Raw genomic sequence first — 22,557 nt, 5'->3', positions numbered from 1 at the left:
ATGGCAGACACAGATGTCGACACGGAGTCTGACTCCAGTGTCGACGAGGTTGAGACATATACACAATCCACTAGGAACATCCGTTACATGATCCCGGCAATAAAAAACGTGTTACACATTTCTGACATTAACCCAAGTACCACTAAAAAAGGGTTTTATGTGTGGGGAGAAAAAGCAGGCAGTGTTTTGTTCCCCCATCAAATGAGTGAATGAAGTGTGAAAAAGCGTGGGTTCCCCCGATAAGAAACTGGTAATTTCTAAAAAGTTACTGATGGCGTACCCTTTCCCGCCAGAGGATAAGTTACGCTGGGAGATATCCCCTAGGGTGGATAAGGCGCTCACACGTTTGTCAAAAAAGGTGGCACTGCCGTCTTAGGATACGGCCACTTTGAAGGTACCTGCTGATAAAAAGCAGGAGGCTATCCTGAAGTCTGTATTTACACACTCAGGTACTAGACTGAGACCTGTAGATAGTGCTGCTGCAGCGTGGTCTGTGACCCTGTCAAACAGGGATACTATTTTGCGAACATAAGAGCATATTAAAGACGTCGTCTTATATATGAGGGATGCACAGAGGGATATTTTGCCAGCTGGCATCCAGAATTAATGCAATGTCCATTCTGTCAGGAGGGTATTAGAGACCCGACACTGGACAGGTGATGCTGACTTTAAAAGGCACATAGAGCCTTATAAGGGTGAGGAATTGTTTGGGGATGGTCTCTGGGACCTCGTATCCACAGCAACAGCTGGGAAGAAATTTTTTTACGTCAGGTTTCCTCACAGCCTAAGAAAGCACTGTATTATCAGGTACAGTCCTTTCGGCTTCAGAAAAGCAAGCGGGTCAAAGGCGCTTCCTTTCTGCACAGAGACGAGGGAAGAGGCAAAAAGCTGCACCAGTCAGCCAGTTTTCCAGAATCAAAATTCTTTTCCCGCTTCCTCTGAGTCCACCGCATGACGCGGGGGCTCCACAGGCGTAGCCAGTTACGGTGGGGGGCCGCCTCAAAAATTTCAGCGATTAGTGGGCTCGCTCACAGGTGGATCCCTGGATCCTTCAAGTAGTATCTCAGGGGTACAAGCTGGAATTCGAGGCGTCTCCCCCCCGCCGTTTCCTCAAATCTGCCTTGCCGACAACTCCCTCAGGCAGGGAGGCTGTGCTAGAGGCAATTCACAAGCTGTATTCCCAGCAGGTGATAGTCAAGGTGCCCCTACTTCAACAAGGACGGGGTTACTATTCCACACTGTTTGTGGTACCGAAACCGGACGGTTCGGTGAGACCCATGTTAAATTTGAAATCCTTGAACACATACATAAAAAATTTCAAGTTCAAGATGGAATCGCTCAGGGCGGTTATTGCAAGCCTGGAGGAGGGGGATTACATGGTATCCCTGGACATCAAGGATGCTTACCTACATGTCCCCATTTACCATCCTCACCAGGAGTACCTCAGATTTGTGGTACAGGATTGCCATTACCAATTCCAAACACTGCCGTTTGGACTGTCCACGGCACCGAGGGTCTTTACCAAGGTAATGGCAGAAATGATGATACTCCTTCGAAAAAAGGGAGTTTTAATTATCCCGTACTTGGACGATCTCCTTATAAAGGCGAGGTCCAAAGAGCAGTTGTTGGTCGGAGTAGCACTATCTCGGGAAGTGCTACAACAGCACGGATGGATTCTATACATTCCAAAGTCACAGCTGGTTCCTACCACACGCCTACTGTTCCTGGGGATGGTTCTGGACACAGAACAGAAAAAAAGTACTTCTCCCGCAGGAGAAAGCCAAGGAGCTGTCATCTCTAGTCAGAGACCTCCTGAAACCAAAACAGGTATCGGTGCATCACTGCACACGAGTCCTGGGAAAAATGATAGCTTCTTACGAAGCAGAATTCCATTCGGCAGGTTCCATGCAAGAACCTTTCAGTGGGACCTCTTGGACAAGTGGTCGGGATCGCATCTTCAGATGCATCGGCTGATAACCCTGTCTCCAAGGACCAGGGTTTCTCTACTGTGGTGGCTGCAGAGTGCTCATCTTCAAGAGGGCCGCAGATTCGGCATACAGGACTGGTTCCTGGTAACCACGGATGCCAGCCTTCGAGGCTGGGGGGCAGTCACACAGGGAAGAAATTTCCAAGGACTTTGGTCAAGTCAGGAGTCGTCCCTACACATAAATATTCTGGAACTGAGGGCCATTTACAATGCCCTAAGTCTGGCAAGGCCTCTGCTTCAAAACCAGCCGGTACTGATCCTATCGGACAACATCACGGCAGTCGCCCATGTAAACCGACAGGGCGGCACAAGAAGCAGGATGGCGATGGCAGAAGCCACAAGGATTCTCCGATGGGCGGAAAATCACGTCTTAGCACTGTCAGCAGTGTTCATTCCGGGAGTGGTCAACTGGGAAGCAGACTTCCTCAGCAGACACGACCTACACCCGGGAGAGTGGGGACTTCATCCAGAAGTCTTCCAACTGTTGGTAAACTGTTGGGAAAGGCCACAGGTGGACATGATGGCGTCCCGCCTAAACAAAAAACTAGATATTGCGCCAGGTCAAGGGACCCTCAGGCGATAGCTGTGGACGCTCTAGTGACACCGTGGGTGTACCAGTCGGTTTATGTATTCCCTCCTCTGCCTCTCATACCAAAGGTACTGAGAATAATAAGAAGACGAGGAGTAAGAACGATACTCGTGGTTCCGGATGGGCCAAGAAGAGCTTGGTACCAAGAACTTCAAGAAATGATATCAGGGGACCCATGGCCTCTACCGCTCAGACAGGATCTGCTACAGCAGGGGCCCTGTCTGTTCCAAGACTTACCGCGGCTGCGTTTGACGGCATGGCGGTTGAATTCCGGATCCTAAAGGAAAAGGGCATTCCGGAGGAAGTCATTCCTACGCTGATAAAAGCCAGGAAAGAAGTAACCGCAAACCATTATCACCGTATTTGGCGAAAATATGTTGCGTGGTGTGAGGCCAGGAAGGCCCCAACAGAGGAATTTCAGCTGGGTCGTTTTCTGCACTTCCTACAGTCAGGAGTGACTATGGGCCTAAACTTGGGTTCCATTAAGGTCCAGATTTCGGCTCTGTCGATTTTCTTCCAGAAAGAACTGGCTTCACTGCCTGGAGTTCAGACATTTGTAAAGGGAGTGCTGCATATTCAGCCCCCTTTTGTGCCTCCTGTGGCACCTTGGGATCTCAACGTGGTGTTGAGTTTCCTAAAATCACATTGGTTTGAGCCACTTAAAACTGTGGATTTGAAATATCTCACGTGGAAAGTGGTCATGTTATTGGCCTTGGCTTCGGCCAGGCGTGTGTCAGAATTGGCGGCTTTGTCATGTAAAAGCCCTTATCTGATTTTCCATATGGATAGGGCAGAATTGAGGACTCGTCCCCAGTTTCTCCCTAAGGTGGTATCAGCTTTTCACTTGAACCAACCTATTGTAGTGCCTGCGGCTACTAGGGACTTGGAAGATTCCAAGTTACTGGACGTAGTCAGGGCCTTAAAAATTTATATTTCCAGGACGGCTGGAGTCAGGAAAATTGACTTGCTTTTTATCCTGTAGGCACCCAACAAAATAGGTGCTCCTGCTTCTAAGCAGACTATTGCTCGCTGAATTTGTAGCACAATTCAGCTGGAGCATTCTGCGGCTGGATTGCCGCATCCTAAATCAGTAAAAGCCCATTCCACGAGGAAAGTGGGCTCATCTTGGGCGGCTGCCCGAGGGGTCTCGGCTTTACAACTTTGCCGAGCTGCAATTTGGTCAGGGGCAAACACGTTTGCAAAATTCTACAAATTTGATACCCTGGCTGAGGAGGACCTTGAGTTCTCTCATTCGGTGCTGCAGAGTCATCCGCACTCTCCCGCCCGTTTGGGAGCTTTGGTATAATCCCCATGGTCCTTACGGAGTTCCCAGCATCCACTAGGACGTCAGAGAAAATAAGATTTTTCTCACCGGTAAATCTATTTCTCGTAGTCCGTAGTGGATGCTGGGCGCCCATCCCAAGTGCGGATTGTCTGCAATACTTGTATGTAGTTATTGCCTAACTAAGGGTTATTGTTGAGCCATCTGTTGAGAGGCTTAGTTATATTTCATACTGTTAACTGGGTATAGTATCACAAGTTATACGGTGTGATTGGTGTGGCTGGTATGAGTCTTACCCGGGATTGAAAATCCTTCCTTATTGTGTCAGCTCTTCCGGGCACAGTATCCTAACTGAGGCTTGGAGGAGGGTCATAGTGGGAGGAGCCAGTGCACACCAGGTAGTCTAAAAGCTTTCTTTTAGTTGTGCCCAGTCTCCTGCGGAGCCGCTATTCCCCATGGTCCTTACGGAGTTCCCAGCATCCACTATGGACTACGAGAAATAGATTTACCGGTGAGTAAAATCTTATTTTTAGTATCACCTGAATATATTAAAGCATACCTCCCAACTTCTTTAGATTAAACAGTAGGAACTGGCGTACCCGCAATCAAAAAGGGGGTAGGGCCTCAGAAGGAGGAATGGGGCCTTGGGAGGAGGAGACAGGGTCTCGTTGGACGTAGCAACGGGGGTGGGCGTAGCATCAACGGGGATGGGCAACCGCCGGCAGTATCAGCGGTGTCGGTCGCGCATGAGCAGCCATTACTTGGGGTATTTTTCCAATAAGGCTGCAGTGTAGCATCGCAGGGACAGAGCTTTCTCACAAGCTCTGTCCCTGCATGCGATTATTGATACATCCATGCGATATCAATAATCGCAGTGTGAGTTTGGGCAATTTTATCACCTCACATCCACATCCTCAGGAGCGGATGGTGATAAATCGGCCCTTTAATCTTCTGGATTGACAACTGGAGCTACTTTAATAAGGTTTCTTATTTACATCAAGACAGTATGTGCTCACACAGCATGATCCAACTTCTTAACTGACAAAAAATAACCTTCCAACTGAACTACCCAGACATTAGGACATTAGAACACTGACCCTGATGGAAGTATGCCTCTGGGTTTATAATGCATAACGCTTATTTACAAACTAGTAGCAACACCTGGCTTTTTTTAAACAAGCAATACCATATAAATTTAAGTACTATTTTTTTTGTATTGCTACTAGATAACTGTACTATACAACAGGTCTTGTCTAGTTACTTTATAGGGGCCCAGTGCTGAGTTAAGTAAACAGTGAACACATTATGTAATCTGCGCTCCAAAAGAAAGGACTGCAGTTTAGTCTAGAGACTGATGACCACCAAACCTCAATACCAATGGAACAAAAAGAAGTCCCAGACACAAGAGCTGTCCTATTTTATAAGATCTCTATATGGAGCCTCAGATGAACTCATTAGATCTTTATAGATATCTCCAAATCGAATTCTCTATGATTGACAATTACATAAAATAGAAGAAATATGTATAATAAGACTGTTAATACACCCAGTAACTGAATGTGTGATAAGTGATGATAACCAGTTCCTGCACCCATGACCGTGCAAGAAATGGGAAGTCCCTACACCAGAGACCGATGTGATGCATTTGCCCAAATATTTCTATTTTAGATGTTTCTTTAAGCTCATAACATGGAAAAGAATAGGAAACCAATAGCATAATATTGTGTGGCTAGTTTATCAAAGTAAAATGGGTTTCAAATCATGTTCAGTAGTTTCAACTTCTTGAGACAAATCCTTTGGCTCAGAGCAAAAAAAGAATGGGAAATAAAGCACATCTAGGGGCCAAATCTTCCTCCAATGGGCAAAACCATGTTGCGCTACAGGTGGGTCAGATATAAAATGTGCAGAGAGAGTTAGATTTAGGTGGGGGGTGTTCAAACTGAAATCTAAATTGCAGTGTAAAAATAAGGCAGCCAGAATTTACCCTGCACTGAAACAATATAACCCACCCAAATCTAACTCTTTCTGCACATGCTATATCTAGCCCACCTGCACTGCACGTGGTTTTGCTCATTAGAGAAAGATTTTTCTTTTGCGATCACGTCTGAATTAGGCCCTAGGTGCATTATGATTTTACCATTTTAAAATAATACAACATCTACAAGGTCAAAACTGGACAATAGCAAATCAACTGTAAAATCTCATACTTTACATGCATGGATATAAAAGATTGGCCTTTATGCAGAATTATACACATCTTTGTGGTTCGCAAGCCCCTATTCATATGTTTGGTTTACTCCTCCTCCTCCTCCTCCTCCTCCCCATCATCATCATCATCATCATCATCAAACACTTGCACCACCCTATGCTTGTTTCACTCATGCACCTGAAATCAAGTGTATTTATGCCTCCAACCAAAGTTGAATAGCCTGTGTTTCTATCAATACACCTACACCTTGCTTATTGGAGAATGCTTCATTATAGCCAGTAATGTCTCCTCTGTCAAGTGGAGATGCCTTGTAATACGTATGACTCCCCTGTGTTTGTGTACTTTAAGATCCAAAGGTTGTGCACTAAAACCACATGAAAGATACACTCCACAAAAGGCATACGTTCAACTCACCATCAAGCACAAGGTGTTTTAAATATTTTATATTATGGTAACTGAAGCAAAACTAGGTGTTATAAATGTTTAATAGACTGCAGTGGTAGTGTGGCCCATTTGATCCCACATCCTAGTGCAATTTTGGCATATGTATAACAAATATAAAATACATAAACATATAATGTACATTATATCTAAATATGTAGAAGTATTATATATGGTACATAATATTAAGCCTGAACTGAAATAAGAATACTTGCTCTTTCAATAGGCAGTAGACATATAACAGTCTGTTCAATTATGTGCGAAGTTCTCACCCCAGTAAGTAAGTGTGGCTATATGTTAATCTTAGGATACTGGCCCTCATTCCGAGTTGTTTGCTCGCTAGCTGCTTTTAGCAGCAGTGCAAACACTAAGCCGCCGCCCTCTGGGAGTGTATCTTAGCTTAGCAGAAGTGCAAATGAAAGGATCGCAGCATTGCTACAAAAACAATTGTGCAGTTTCAGAGTAGCTGCAGACCTACTCCTACCTTGCGATCACTTCAGACTATTTAGTTCCTGTTTTGACGTCACAAACACGCCCTGCGTTCGGCCAGCCACTCCCCATTTCCCCAGCCACTCCTGTGTTTTTCTCTGGCACGCCTGCGTTTTTACACACACTCCTCAAAAATGGTCAGTTACCACCCAGAAACACCAACTACCTGTCAATCACTCAACAATCTGCAGTGCGACTGAAAAGCGTTGCTAGAGCTTGTGTAAAACTACATTGGCTTTTGTGAAAGTACGACGCACGTGCGCAGTGCGCAACATAGGCATGCGCAGAAGTGCCAATTTTTAGCTTGATCGCTGCGCTGCGAACAACGGCAGCTAGCGATCAACTCAGAATGACCCCCACTGTCAGATACAACCCCATATTCTAGCATAGAGGGTGGAGATACTATTCTTTGGTGTTCAACAGCAGAGGCAGAGCATGGTACAGCATCATCTGAAGTAAGCACTGTGATGTTATTGCATTAGCATGCTTAATGTTTGTAGACACTCCCTTAATAATATGTGTAAGCCTGAATCTTCAGTGATGGTCCATAGGACCAGAGGAAATGCTGGGAAGTGGGTGGTCCACTGTGCAGTGTGTCTGGAGTAGGCAAAAGGAATAAGTGAGCACAGGAATGAAATCACATTCCTCTGTGTCCTAATGATTGAAATTAAAACATATGAACAAAACATGGTGCCAGAAGAAGTTTAACTTGGATTGCTAGTGCTCAGAGTGTGAAGGAATCCTGCAGAAGCCTGAAAAGCTGTGATACACAGTGTCTGCAGAGCCTGCCGTGTGCTCCTCTCTTCAAACAGTGAGCAACCATGGATAAACTGTCTCCTCCAACAGGCATGCTGATGTCTAGTAACTTGTCTGAGAACTGGGAAAGATTTAAGCAAAGGTTTAATATATATCTTGCTGCATGTGGAGCTGATACAGAGGCTGACAAAACTAAGGCATCCATTTTCCTCCATGTGATAGAAGAGGATGTGCTGGACATTTATAATAGTTTTCAGTTTGATTATGGGCAGAATATGGTGCTATCTTCTATAATGCAAAGGTTTGAAGATTACTTTGTGCCAAAGAAAAATGTGACATATGAAAGATATGTTTTTCACACGTGATCAGAAGTCTGGAGATTGATTTGATCAGTATGTTACAGAGCTGCAATCATTCAGTAAAACCTGTGATTTTGGTGATTTAAAGGATTCACTGATTAGAGATTGTATTGTCTGTGAATACCTGATAATGAACTCAGAGAGACTGCTGAGAGAGCAAGACCTAACAGTAACACAGGCAGTGGCTATGTGCAGATCTGCAGAAATAACTAGATTTCAAGCCAAAACTTTATACAAGGAAACTGATGGTGCTGCACATGTAGTGCAGAAAACAGAGCCAAGCAAACCACCATTCTCAAGAATGAAGCAGTCTAAGCCACAGTCTAACAAGGAAATTTGTAGTAGATGTGGAAATGCTCACAATCCTAAAATGTGCCCTGCTTATGGTAAAACCTGCATGAAATATGATAGACTTAATCACTTTGCCAAATGCTGTAAAATGAAAAGTGGAACAACCAAAGTGCATACTGTTAAACAAGCAGATGAATTCTTTGTGGTTTGCATTGAACTTTGCAGTGCAGATAAGAAAGAATGGATTGTCCCTTTAACTGTGAACGAGATTGTCATTCCCTTTAAGCTTTACACTGGCGTGCAGGTGAATTTAATATCATTTCAAGACAAGACTTTTAGAGTAAAACCTAAAATTCATCCAGCCAAAGTGCAAGTTACAGGGTACACTGGGGAGGAAATTCCTGTGAAAGGTACATGCTTAGTGACACTGAAATATAAAGGACAGCAGTTTAAAACATCTCTACTGATTGTGGATAAAGATGTGCAACCAATTCTAGCATTCAGTTCTTGTGAGAAACTAAGCTTGCTAAAGAAAGTTTTTATGGTGATATCACAAGTAGAAGATGACTGCAAATTGATGTTTACAGAATACAGAGACATGTTTGAAGGTCTAGCTTGTTTGCCTGGAGAGCATAAAATAAATATAGACACACAAGTTTCTTCAGTGATACACCACTGTAGAAAAGTGGCATTTGCGCTGAGTGAAAAACTAAAACAAGAGTTAAATTGCATGGAAGCCTTGGGTGAGATACAGAAAGTTGATGAGCCTACTGAATGGGTGAGCTCCTTAGTAATTGTTAAAAAGAAAAATGGACAACTCAGAATATGTCTAGACCCCAGAGATTTAAACAAAGCTATTAAACGAGAACATTTCAAACTACCAACCAGAGATAAAATGATGACGCAATTTGTGGGAGCAAAATGGTTCAGTAAATTGGATGCATCTACAGGATTCTGGCAAATGAAACTAGATGAGGCCAGCTCAAAGCTTTGTACATTTAATACACCAGAAGGTCGATACAGATTTCTTCGACTAACATATGGAATATTGTCTGCTCCATATATATATATATCACAAAAAGATGCACATGATTTTTGAACATATTCCAGGTGTTGAAACAATGATGGATGACATTATTGTCTGGGAATCTACAAAGGAAGAACATGATTCTAGATTGAGACAAGTAATGGAACTTGTCAAGAAAGTGAATCTAAAGCTAAACAAGGACAAATGTGAATTTGGCGTGAATACACTTACCTTTATGGGCGATGTGGTCTCGGATCAAGGTGCAAAACTAGACCCAAAGAAAATATCCATAGTGAACATGGAACGTCCTAACAACAAAGATGACATCAGAAGATTCCTAGGAATGAATACTTACTTAGGAAATTTTATTTCTCAACTCTCTGAACGGACAGCCTCCCTTAGGTGGTTGTTGGACAAAGATAACGAGTGGATGTGATCACATGAACAAGAAGAAAGTTGGCAAAACTTGAAACAGATCATTACAGAGCAAACAGTACTAAGATTCTTTGATCCTGCAAAAAGAATAAGAATTTTAGCAGATGCTTCACAATTTGGCCTAGGATCAGTGTTGTTACAAGAACATGAGGATACATAGCAACCAGTAATCTATGAATCAAGAGCACTGACAAGTGCTGAACAAAGTATGCTCATATAGAAAAAGAACTTCTAGCGATCACACATGCATGTCAGCGATTTTTTGGGTCATTCCGAGTTGATCGCACGGTAGCAGTTTTTTGTAGCCGTGCGATCAGTCGCCGCCTATGGGGAATGTATTTTAGCATAGCAAGTGTGCGATCGCTTGTGCAGGGGAGCTGTGCAAAAAGTTTTAGTGCAGTTTCTGAACTAGCTCTGAACTTACTCAGCCACTGCGATCACTTCAGCCTGTCAGGTTCCGGAATTGACGTCAGACACCCGCCCTGTAAATGCCTGGACACGCCTGCTTTTTTTTCACGGCACTCCCAGAAAACGGTCAGTTGCCACCCAGAAATGCCTTCTTGCTGTCAATCACCTTGCAATTGCCTTCTTTGTAAGGTCCCATGCTGCCCGGCGTTTCCCATTGCCGGGCAGTGACGTGCCGGCGCATTGTGGTCGCGGTGCATGTGCAGTTCAGACCTGATAACACCACTGCGAACAACTGCAGCGTGCGATCGGGTTGGAATAATCCCCTTTATCTATTTGTATATGGTCAAAAATTTACATTTACAGTGGAAACTGACCACAAGCCATTGGTAGCTATCATGACTAAATCATTACATGACTGTCCCATGAGAATTCAACGAATGCTTGTTAGACTACAGAAATATGATATACACCTGCTGTACTGTCCTTGTAAATACATGTACATTGCTGATACACTTTCTCGTGCTGTGGACAACAGTGAAGGTTCCGGAAGTCTGATGGATGAAGAGGTAGAAGCCTATGTTAATTTGATCGTAGCTTCTCTTCCAGTGTCTCTTGCAAGACAAGAACAGATTAGAGAAGAAACTGAGACAGATTACACAATGAAAGTGTTAAAAGATATAATTTTGAAAGGCTGGCCAGCAGAGAAAAATGCGTGCGCACTGTCTATTCATGGTTATTGGATGTGCCGCAGTGACCTTACAGTTGTCGGTGGTATTATTTACAAAGGCAATAGGTTTGTCATACCTGTACGACTAAGAAAAACTATGCTGTGCAAGATACATGAAGGCCACTTAGGGGAAGAAAAATGTAAGCGGAGAGCGTGTGAAGTTATGTATTGGCCAAGAATGAACCAAGATATAGCACAGCAACATGCTACATGTGAATTATGTCTTACGTATAGACCGAAGCAACAAGTTTTACCACTGAGTCCTCATGCAGTGCCAGAGAGACCATACCAGAAAGTTGGCGCAGCTTTGTTTGATTGTAATGGGAAAACGTACATTGTCTTGACTGATTATTACTCTAACTACCTTCAGGTGAAGACACTACATACAACGACTAGTAAAACTGTAATCAATTGCATGAAGTCAATCTTTTGTAAGGCATGGTATTCCTATGGAAGTGTTCACTGACAATGGTCCTCAATTTTCCAGTGCTAAATTTAGACAATTTGCTGATGAGTGGGAATTTGTCCATACTACGTCAAGTTCCCACTATCCACGCTCAAATGAGTTGGTGGAAGGTTCAGTAAAAACTGTAAAGAGTCTCATGAAGAAAGCTCAAGAAGGTAAAGAAGATTTCTACAAAAGTATTTTAATATACCGCAGTACACCTTTACAGAATGGACTTTCTCCCGCACACATGCTGATGGGAAGGAGGATTAGAGCAAATCTCCCAATACATGATGAACTGCTTAATACACATAATTCAACGTTGGTCAGACTGAGTAAGGAACGTCAATAGGCGAAACAGAAACTGTTCCATGACAGGCGAGAAAAAAGCTTATCTGATCTAAAATTGGGTGACCAAGCCAGTCTCAGAGATCATGAGAAAGGTATTTGGGTGCAGAAAGGTATTGTGCAAGCACAAGTAGCACCAAGATCTTATACTATATGTACAGAACGTGGAATGGAAGTAAGAAGAAATCGGGTGGATTTAAGATCTCAACCTAACCATAATGAAGACAACATGACTGAAGAATACCCTTCATCTGACATGTATGATGATCCTGATAATGGCGAACAAACCATGATTCTAGAAAGGTCCAACATGGTCAACGAAACACAGACTGTGTATGAAAGACCCAAAAGGGAAATACGCAGACCTGAGACTCATTGAAACATGTTAGATGATGTTCTTAATATTACATTGAATTGTTGCACTGAAGGATACAAGGCTTATCTTTAAAGAAAAGAGGATGTGATGTTATTGCATTAGAATTCTTAATGTTTGTAGACACTCCCTTAACAATATGTGTAAGCCTGAATCTTCAGTGATGGTCCCTAGGACCAGAGGGAATGCTGGGAAATGGGTGGTCCTGGGTGCAGTGTGTCTGGAGTAGTTAAAGGGAATAAAAGAGCACAGCAATGAACTCACATTTGTCTGTGTCTTAATGATTGGAATTAAAAACATACAAACATAACAAGCACATTCTGTTGCTCCCCCATCCCCACAGTACTGAAATGTGTCTGGGAAAAGGGTGGTGCCAGAATTTTGGAGATAAGATAACATTAGTCGAAAGGGCTTATCTTCTCCCTAGGAGAAGATCTCAGGAAACCTTTTAGCTGAGAGCAGCAGAGGAGAGAAGTTTCACTTCCCTGCACCTGCTAACACAGTTAATCTGACTGGTCGCATGCTGTGTGACCAGGTCAGATAAAGCACTTGCAGGCATGGTCGCATCTGATGCAACCATGCCAGGCAAGTGGTTAAATGTGAAAAGTGGGAATGGATAAGGCCAGTACAGTAACACACTTGCTGTTTATTTTATGGGTAGAAATAGCCATAAATACACATGTAAAAAGGCTTATTTATTGTGGGTACTAGGTTGTTAGTGTAATAAAAAAAAATGCATTACATAAATGAATTTTTCTTGTTAAACCTGTGCGTTTTCAGTACCCTGAACATGATGATAGACTTATGTATCCTCATGCAGACATATTAAAGTGCTTATTTTGAATTGATCGTATTATATAAGATATGTGCAACTAAAAAGTGGTGGGAAATGTATTGTGCAGGTCATTTTACACCTTGAAGCAAATGTGCCCAAATCTACAGGCACCTCTTTGTGAGTACAAATAAGAACTCTGGAATCTGAGTGCAGTGTAGTTATTTCACATACAGTACTGCATTGCAAAATGTATTAAAAATAGAAAAAAAGCCAGACCGACCCTCCACAATGTCTATTTGTTAGCCATGCTCACTATAGAAACACCTTGAAGAAATGTTTTGATCTGTACTGAACTACTGTAATAACAGCCTTAGTACATATTACTTATTACTTCCTAAATTACAAGGTACTTACTGTATATAAACTGTGTTTAATCTAAGAGTAATGAATTGCTTAAACACCAGAAGCAAATGAAGAGTCTTCAAGAACGAGTTAAACAAAGACTTTTAAAATAAGTATAATTATATAACACGTATTTGGAGTAAAGAGTAAAAAGTTTCTTACAACTATATTCTAACAATGCTTCCTGCCAGTTAAAAAATGTCCTTGTTTAATTAACTGTCATTTTATCTGGCAGTGCCATCTTTTTGATTCCAGGGGAGTAGCAAATTGAAGCATTATGTCTCGTACATATGTGTACTAATTTTAATATGTGTTCTTCTATTAAATGTGCTGCAGCTTGGACAGTTAAAAAAAAGAAGAAATAAGGTAAGTGTTTAGACTTGTGCACACTTTTTGATTCTCTTTGCTTTAAACCATTTTTAGCATTGACTGCAGCCTTCACAAGAGGCAGCACTAAATACAATATAATGAAGTTCTATGGAACACTCATTAAGTACATAGCACACTACAGTATGCTGCAGGGAAGCTCTCAAAACAAACGTCTAATGTTTTGTTCAAATGCTTTCAATTAGTGCTGCTTTCCAACACACGTGTATGAACCCTTATTCTCTGCCAAAAAACAACAAGGATCTGTAATAATAATCTTACATTATTGGTGGATCATTTTTATAATTACTCTCCATCTCTCCATAAACATTTAAGTCACCCCTAGTAGCACCATGGGATAATGAGTAGCCAGTGTTGGTTATCTAGCTGGCAGAGTGAAAAGATAACAGGATTTTGGCTAGGGGGTTACAACTCATATCACACAAAGGAACCTTGTGTATTCAAAGTTTGATGGCCAAAATCTTGTAAACATGGACTCAGAATCATTCTCCTAGCCAGAGATAAATAGTTACAAATATAAATGATGTAATTTGACCTTTAATGTATTTTAAACGGAATTATATCTCATGTGTGTATAAAGTGCTAATGTGAAACTGTCCCTTTTAGGAGAACATCACCATGATGTTCTTATTATCAGTCCTATCTGAAATGTCTCCAAACCTGTAACTTTAGTCACAAATGATTTCTCCAGACTACTGTACTGTACTTTAATATCTTTTCAATCATCCCAGTGGCTTCCTGGAAATCATTTCATTTTGATTGCTTCGCAAATCACACCTCAAAAGTGCTGGAGACAAAGACGACAGACCATTAATCTCACAGAGCTGTAGGTTTAGAGTAGCTGTGCCAGAAAATCTTGAAGGCAAGTATCCCTGAAGATTCAGCATTGGCAATGTAAACTACTAGTTAGATTTTTATGCACCAGAGTTCTAAACACATGTAGAGTAGAATACCGATGGGAATCATCAAAAAGATGTTTCTACAAATGTCTCCCCCAGTCCGCATGTTGAGCCTGTTACCAACATACAGTACAATGACAGAGTTCCCAACTTCATTTTGTTGTGTATTCATCTGTAAAAGAATAGCAAGGCTATGTATTACAAACATCTACTGGTGATTTTACTACTGCAAATGTTGCAATCAGAAGGTCCCACCGTATCCTACAGTGAATGAGTGGTTCTGTTCTAGATATATAATGCTGAACATGCTGGACTATATAGGTAAAAAGACTAATGGTATTTTCTGATAATACAAAGTGATCTGAAAAAACAAACAAACAAACAAACAAACAAACAAACAAAAAAAGTTAAATATATGTGTCTACCACATAAAAAATCATTGATATTGATGTTGGAATGTGGTGAGTGCAAATTTGAAAAAATAACCTCAGCACAAGGGAAAGCTCTCAGTGAAGGGTTTACTTTAAAATGCTACATGAAAGGAAGAGGACATTTATCGTTACTGTGTATATTGTGTTTTAATTTGTGTGTAATCCTGTGTGGTTGCATCAAGATAGACTCTGAATGAACTTACAGTATCTGACCTTGAGGGGTCAATATATGAACAGCCATGCTGAGAGGTTTTCCCATTCGCCAGCCACTCAGATGCAAAGCAACCAAAATTGTTCTTTTTCACTCAATCACTTGGCGGCCCCACCAGGTGTAAGCGCTTATTCTATTTTTTATTTTTTTTTAATTTTCTATCATATTACTTTAAGATAGGGGAAAAGAAAGTTCATTCATATTTAGGTACATAATAACCTGGAAACCAAGGCATTTGGGTGAATGTTTTAAACTAAAATATACAGTATGTGTGGTCACTATGGTTTTTATGTACCATAATGAACACTTGTGGAGCTTTATTTTCTTGTGCATCCTGGTTACGGGCCTTGGCTACCAGGCCATAGTGACGCTTGTACTGTATTTCTCAAGTTTAAGTATGACTTAGCAGCCAGTGGTAGCTATGGTCATGCTGGTGCTTTTAGGAAATTTCTCCCTTTTAAATGTATTTATACACAGTAAAAATGCATGCTGTTGATAATAATAATTAGCACATATATTTATCTGGAGATGTTGCCTACTATAAGTAGGTTGCATGTCCAAGGGGCACATATGCCCCTACTGTGAGTAATTGCTACTTTCACTCCCCAAATCTGCCTCACCATTTGTAGTGGTTTTGGTTCTAATTTTATGGATTAAAAAAAAATGGATAAATGGATAAAAACAGCTAAAATCGTGTCATTTTGTAATTGAAAGCCACAAATAATTTTTCTTCTTCTTCTTCTTCTTCTTCTTCTTCTTCTTCTTCTTCTTCTTCTTCTTCTTCTTCTTCTTCTTCCTCTTCTTCTTCTTCTTCTTCCTCCTCCTCCTCCTCCTCCTCCTGTGTTCATAATTTAAAATGTTCTTATTTTTTTAACATTCTTGCCCCAATAATAAAGTAAATGATTATAGCCCATTATGGTCATTTCTGTCTTTACTTATTAAATGACACAGTAACAATATTTGCTATATTTATTATAATAAGATGTAATTTAAATGTATTGAAATAGATTGGTTTCTGATAAGTTTATAGCTTTTCTTTTGATTTCTTTCTTAGACATTGATTTCAATTCTCTATAATTCGAAACCCTGCAATGTAAATCTATTTCAATTAACTTCTCCCACCGGCAGCTTTATTTCTTTCCCTGTTGTGCATTTTCTGAGGCAAACCAGAATCCCATCTGAGTTTTAGTAGTGATGTCTATTTTATAATAATGTATTTTTGTGGGTAATGACCTAGTCAAGAAGAAAAATACCTCAAGCACACTGTCTTATGATGCTGAAGGGGTATATTTGTGTAATGGCAAAATAATGTTCCCTAAGGGGGCTTTCAAGAGAGGTGAAGATCATAAAGTCAGTATAGACATCATAATAGATTGTCTTAATGTTTGAGAAAATAAAGATGCTATACAACTCTCTGAAACATACATTTGATGTCATCACATAATATTATGCTAATTACTATTCAAAAGTATATTACAATCTTTAGTTTTGTTTGTGTGGGTTTATGCAGCTGCCACATATTGATTTGGTTGTATTTTATTTTAGTGCTGCTTATGCATTCCTGGAAATGACTCATAAAATGTTGATGCAAAGACGGACATCTGTATTCTGAAATAAAAGAACTAGTGATGCTTGCTTTGAGTCACTGAACCACAACTGGTAATTTTCTTTAATTTGGTGCTTTACATGCAAATTATTCTCTGGATTTGCAGATTTTAACTGCAAACGCAAGACGGAAGGCATTTATACCCAAAAAGCACAGAACTGTGCAAACCCAACAAAAAGGTGTGCCAGCTCAGTGTTTGATGCTGAACCCATCTGCACATCAATTTATCTTTGAAACGCACAAACAATATCGAAAATATACTATGCCATCTGTCGCACAAATTCAATAACACTAAACTGAATAGGAAACGAAAAGCACTAACAGCAAGATAAAGCCCCTCACTGACTGTATAGTAGTTACCTAATAATCAGAATATTTGCAATCACTTCATGCAAGTGTTTTTAGAGGTTGTTATTACACTGCCATTCTGCCAAACAGTCACATATGCTTCCTTGTCCAACTGTTAGCAAGTTGCTGAGGATTATGGTCACTTTTGCATTTATCAAAGTATGGGGAGAGATGACGCACTAACCAATCAGTTTATAACTGCCATTTTTTAAACACAGCCTGCAAAATAAGAGTTAGGAGCTGATTGGTTAGTGCTTTATCTCTCTCCAATTAATCTCTCTCCATGCAATGATAAATACCCCTTAGTATAATCTTTACAATTTAATATACAGTATACAGTAATATATTCACAGTACACCTACAATGGAAACAACAATATATTGTAGCAGTATTAATTATCCAGTCACTACTGTATGGTAGCCTGTAAGCAGATTCCAGTGCTGGAAATTGTAGTTAAAATAAGAAAACGATATCATTTACCGATATCACTTATTACTTTAAATAAAACATTTCAAAGTAAAAAATGTACAATGGTGCATTTGCTAACTTAGATTAAACAAAGTTTCAATTTTTTTTATCACTTTTTGTTTGTTTAGTGATGTCAGCCAGGTTTCATCATACCTACATACTTAAAACCTTCTACTAATTAGTTCCAGGCTGGTGCCTATTTGCAAAGTGAATATTCTCTGCAATATTCTTCTGGTGTGCATTGATTGGACACTCACTGAATATCGGATAAGTGTGGGATAATACAATATTACTGTATGCTTCATATATCATTTTGTGGGTAAATGGTCTTCAAGAAAACTCTATTATCTCTATTACAATACCTTGATATATTTTATTGCTTCAGACATTCCTAGAGGGATGTAATGCACTCCGAGATCGCCGGAGGTGCGGGTTGCCGGCCGATCTCGGATGTTTTCTTTAAAGGTACAATCACAAGGCAAAACAATGCCTTGTAAGTTATTGTCCCTTTAAAAGAAGTCAGAGATTGGCTGGCAACCTGCACCTTCGGCAATCTCGGACTGCATTACATCCCGCCTTTCACGGCTGCCCATTTTCTATTACTGATTGGCCTACAGTATGTATCAACTTATTTTTTACTTAATTCATGCAGGTATGATTTTAAGTATCAGGGCTTTGCAGCAGTAGTCTAATGCTGGAGATATCACAGATGTATCCTGCAAAGGGCTACTTAGAGCTGCAGACCATAGTCTCCATTATCCTTAATAGGGCCTGTGGTCTGGCTCTGTACCAAGCTGTACCAAGTTTGGCCTTGTTGACACTAGTCACTTTGTGACTATGGAGACATTCGTGCAGTAGAGGGATCTTGTGACCCCACTCCTGCAGCCTCTGCCCTCCATCATAGCTTTCCATAAAATAACACTACTAAATATGCCCAGTGTAAAAAAAGTCCTTTTGTGTGAAAAATCTTTTGTAAGAACTCATAGGCCCTACACACTTGCCTATGTGTGCGGCCATTATGAACAATCTCGGCCATTAATCGATGGTGCCGGCTTGTTTATGCCTACAAGCCAATATGGACAATATTGTCCATATTAGTATGCAGGGATATGGGGTCAGGTGACGTCAGGGAGTGAAGAAACTTCACTCTCCCCATCACCCCCCCCCCCTTATATCGGCCATCGGGCACCTTCGCAAATGTGTAGGGGGCATTAGTTAGGATACACTTTGAATTGACAGCCATTTAGAGCTTTAACCTTTCAAAGTGCTTTGTCTCTTAAACACAAAGTTTTTTTCTAAAACATTTTTCAATAGCTGTTAATACTTGTGCTTTTCATCTCCTCACAAGTCAAAATCACCACGGAACCAAACTTATTGCTGTGCCAAATACTAATGCTGATCACTAGGAAAATAAATATTAAGAAACATATATTTGATTCCAAGTCATGGCAGATTCAGTATGCTATTAATATTCTGCATATTAAATTAACACAGTTTTTTTAAGGATCAAGTATTACTGTTCATTTGATAGCTTTTGTTGAATGACTTAATTTCTTTCCAGAGTTTCTATGTACAATAGATATTTAATTGAAATGAAATACAGATACAAAGATGTTAAATGGAGCAGCAATTACACAATCTGAAAGGCAAAGTTGAAGTGGACAAATGATTAGACAAGATGGAAGGAATGTACTGTACCTAAGATTTTGATTACATAATTTGAAAAAGACAATTACCTATTATTTAAGTGGAAAACTAAGAAGCTATTGCAAAGTATACATTCTAAGATATTTGTGAATAATTTGAATTTTAAACAGTGAGAAATCAGTCATACTTGATACAATTATTTATTTTCAATACCACTGTCAATATTGGTACCCATATGCATCCAGGTTGGATGAGCGAAAGTTGTTTCATAAAGAGGTACATATACAATAACTCCAAAATCTTCCTGTATCAAGTTTACAGAAGCTTCACATACTACTCTTTTAGTGGCATCTGCTTGCCTCCATTTTCCCTTATTATGTTGCACACAATAATAAAAACCCCATCACATTGGGCAATTTTACCTAGGGGCTGCAGGACGGCAGCTTCCCAGTAAAATCTACCACCTGCAAAGACTGCCTAGCAAGCAGGGACAGTGCTCCCTGCTAATCACAGCTGGACAGGCAGTCCCAGGAGGAGATGTTTCTCCCCCGTGGATCTCCCAATCCAGACAGCAATTAGCAGTAAGAGCCCCTCCAATGGTAAGCTACTGTGCTATAATGACAGCCCTATATGGCTTGCCTATTTGTATGCATGCGTGGGAACGCAATCCTGATTATGCACACAAGTCAGTGGCCCAAATTAGATGGGCACAGAGGAAAGCAGGAGCCCGCACCCCCCTCCTTTCCGAGAGGGGAGTTACAAGTTGGAGCCATCATTGGACTACACTAATATATTGACTCGAGTAGGTCTTCTGCAAGATTAGCGATCAGCACATCAATCTTCTGAAGGGTAGATCAATACTCTGATTGACTAATAAATGGGACTATCTCAGACAAACAGGAGATAACTAAGGTAAGGTGCTCTATTACAGTCAAATAAACCTTGATAACAATTTGAGGTCACAGCCTCCTCACCTAGGCAGGTAAGCTTAACAATTATAATGGTAAAGACAATGGGCCTAATTCAGACCTGATCGCAGATGTGCTAAATTTAGAACATCTATGAATAGTTTCACGGACATGCGGGGGGATGCCCAGCACTGGGCTAGTCCACCCCGCATGTCTGGCTCTGCCCACTCCCCCCTCCGCACAAGTACAAAAGCATCGCATGGCGGCGATGCTTTTGTACCTGAGGAGTAGCTCACCACCAGCGCAGCTCCTGTGCACTGGCAGGGAGCTACTCGTCGCTTCATGGCTCACAGCAGCTTCCTGTGACATTACGCATCCCCCACATCCCACCTCCCACGTGCCCCAAAAACCAGCCCCAGCGGCCCGCCCCCTCCCACCCAGTGACTGCCTCTGCCTGTTAATCAGACAGAGGTGATCGCTGGGCAGAGATGCCGATCACATCTCTAGCATGCGCTGGTGCACTGCGCAGTTCAGACTAGTGATGAGCACCGGAAATTTTTCGGGTTTTGTGTTTTGGTTTTGGGTTCGGTTCCGCGGCAGTGTTTTGGGTTCGAACGCGTTTTGGCAAAACCTCACCGAATTTTTTTTGTCGGATTCGGGTGTGTTTTGGATTCGGGTGTTTTTTTCAAAAAACCCTAAAAAACAGCTTAAATCATAGAATTTGGGGTTCATTTTGATCCCAAAGTATTATTAACCTCAATAACCATAATTTCCACTCATTTTCAGTCTATTCTGAACACCTCACACCTCACAATTTTATTTTTAGTCCTAAAATTTGCACCGAGGTCGCTGGATGGCTAAGCTAAGCGACCCAAGTGGCCGACACAAACACCTGGCCCATCTAGGAGTGGCACTGCAGTGTCACGCAGGATGGCCCTTCCAAAAAACACTCCCCAAACAGCACATGACGCAAAGAAAAAAAGAGGCGCAATGAGGTAGCTGTGTGAGTAAGCTAAGCGACCCTAGTGGCCGACACAAACACCTGGCCCATCTAGGAGTGGCACTGCAGTGTCACGCAGGATGGCCCTTCCAAAAAACACTCACCAAACAGCACATGACGCAAAGAAAAAAAGAGGCGCAATGAGGTAGCTGTGTGAGTAAGCTAAGCGACCCTAGTGGCCGACACAAACACCTGGCCCATCTAGGAGTGGCACTGCAGTGTCACGCAGGATGACCCTTCCAAAAAACACTCCCCAAACAGCACATGACGCAAAGAAAAAAAGAGGCGCAATGAGGTAGCTGTGTGAGTAAGCTAAGCGACCCTAGTGGCCGACACAAACACCTGGCCCATCTAGGAGTGGCACTGCAGTGTCACGCAGGATGGCCCTTCCAAAAAACACTCCCCAAACAGCAGCACATGACGCAAAGAAGAAAAAAAAGAGGCGCAATGAGGTAGCTGTGTGAGTAAGGTAAGCGACCCTAGTGGCCGACACAAACACCTGGCCCATCTAGGAGTGGCACTGCAGTGTCACGCAGGATGGCCATTCCAAAAAACACCCCCCAAACAGCACATGACGCAAAGAAAAATGAAAGAAAAAAGAGGTGCAAGATGGAATTGTCCTTGGGCCCTCCCACCCACCCTTATGTTGTATAAACAGGACATGCACACTTTAACCAACCCATCATTTCAGTGACAGGGTCTGCCACACGACTGTGACTGAAATGACGGGTTGGTTTGGACCCCCACCAAAAAAGAAGCAATTAATCTCTCCTTGCACAAACTGGCTCTACAGAGGCAAGATGTCCACCTCATCATCATCCTCCGATATATCACCATGTACATCCCCCTCCTCACAGATTATCAATTCGTCCCCACTGGAATCCACCATCTCAGCTCCCTGTGTACTTTGTGGAGGCAATTGCTGCTGGTCAATGTCTCCACGGAGGAATTGATTATAATTCATTTTAATGAACATCATCTTCTCCACATTTTCTGGATGTAACCTCGTACGCCGATTGCTGACAAGGTGAGCGGCGGCACTAAACACTCTTTCGGAGTACACACTTGTGGGAGGGCAACTTAGGTAGAATAAAGCCAGTTTGTGCAAGGGCCTCCAAATTGCCTCTTTTTCCTGCCAGTATAAGTACGGACTGTCTGACGTGCCTACTTGGATGCGGTCACTCATATAATCCTCCACCATTCTTTCAATGGGGAGAGAATCATATGCAGTGACAGTAGACGACATGTCCGTAATCGTTGTCAGGTCCTTCAGTCCGGACCAGATGTCAGCATCAGCAGTCGCTCCAGA

At 41.7% G+C, this 22,557-nt stretch overlaps 1 protein-coding gene across 3 annotated transcripts in view; it reads right to left on the bottom strand.

Moving 5' to 3' along the window:
- Positions 1 to 22,557, bottom strand: part of FUT9 (fucosyltransferase 9) — a 293,576-nt gene that overhangs the window by 98,110 nt on the left and 172,909 nt on the right. The window lies entirely within an intron of this gene.

The sequence above is a fragment of the Pseudophryne corroboree genome, chromosome 4 (assembly GCF_028390025.1).
Source record: "Pseudophryne corroboree isolate aPseCor3 chromosome 4, aPseCor3.hap2, whole genome shotgun sequence".
In the NCBI taxonomy this organism is placed as follows: domain Eukaryota; kingdom Metazoa; phylum Chordata; class Amphibia; order Anura; family Myobatrachidae; genus Pseudophryne; species Pseudophryne corroboree.
Note: the sequence above shows the minus strand (reverse complement) of the source record. Positions and strands in the feature narration are given on the sequence as shown.